Below are 983 nucleotides of genomic sequence, written 5' to 3' on the forward strand. Positions count from 1 at the left end.
CTGGCTAATTTTTATATTTTTAGTAGAGACAGGGTTTCACCATATTGGCCAGGCTGGTCTCGAACTCCTGACTTTGTGATCTACCTGCCTCCCAAAGTGTTGGGATTACAGGCACAAGCCACCGCGGCCGACCCTGGTCAGCGTTTTATGGGTGAGTTTTCCCACTGTACTGTGCTGTTGTAGAGCTGCTTACTCATGGGACTCCAGGCCAGGGCAGGTGGCGGGCTCTTTACTGTTGACACTGTCTCTAAGTTTCTATGAAAATGGACATTCCCTGGAAGCATCAGGAGAGGCTGAGGATGAACCACACAGTCTCCTGGGCTCTTGCCCCCTACCAGAGCCCACCCTGTGCCAGAAGGGTCATGTCCCCCGTCCACCCCACTGGTTGAACATGGAGTGTGGAGTGTCAAAGGAACCACATGCCTGCCCCTCCAAGGTCCATCCCAGATGTGACCCCCATGCTGCAGTCACTGGTCTTTGCTAGTAGAAAGAGTAGAGGACATGGAGCAGATGAAGGAACACCAGAGGGTAATGAGGGCACACCAGAGAGTAATGAAGGGACATCAGAGGGCAGTGAGGGGAAACCAGGGAGTAATGGACATCATGGAGTGATGAAGGGACACCAGAGGGTGATGAGGGGACACCAGAGAGTGATGAGGGAACACCAGAGGGCTGTGACGGGACACCAGAAGGTGATAAGGGGATATCAGAGTAATGAGGGGCACCAGAGGGCAGTGAGGGGGCATCAGAGGGTGATGAGAGGACACCAGAGAGTATTGAGGGGACATCAAAGGGTGGTGAAGGGACACCAGAGAGTATGCAGGGGACACCAGAGGGCGATGAGGGGACATCAGAGGGCAGTGAGGGGACACCACAGAGTAATGGGACACCTGAGGGCAGTGAGGTGACACCAGAGAGTGGTAAGGGGACACCAGAGAGTAATGGGACATCAGAGGGCAGTGAGGGGACACCACAGAGTAATG

The 983-nt window shown here is 54.4% G+C and overlaps 1 pseudogene; it reads right to left on the bottom strand.

Annotated features, from left to right (window-relative positions):
* Positions 1–601: 601 nt before the first annotated feature.
* The window catches only part of LOC105541970, a 1,363-nt pseudogene continuing 981 nt past the window's right edge, over positions 602–983 (bottom strand).

This window comes from Mandrillus leucophaeus, unplaced genomic scaffold (genome assembly GCF_000951045.1).
Source record: "Mandrillus leucophaeus isolate KB7577 unplaced genomic scaffold, Mleu.le_1.0 Scaffold248, whole genome shotgun sequence".
NCBI lineage: Eukaryota > Metazoa > Chordata > Mammalia > Primates > Cercopithecidae > Mandrillus > Mandrillus leucophaeus.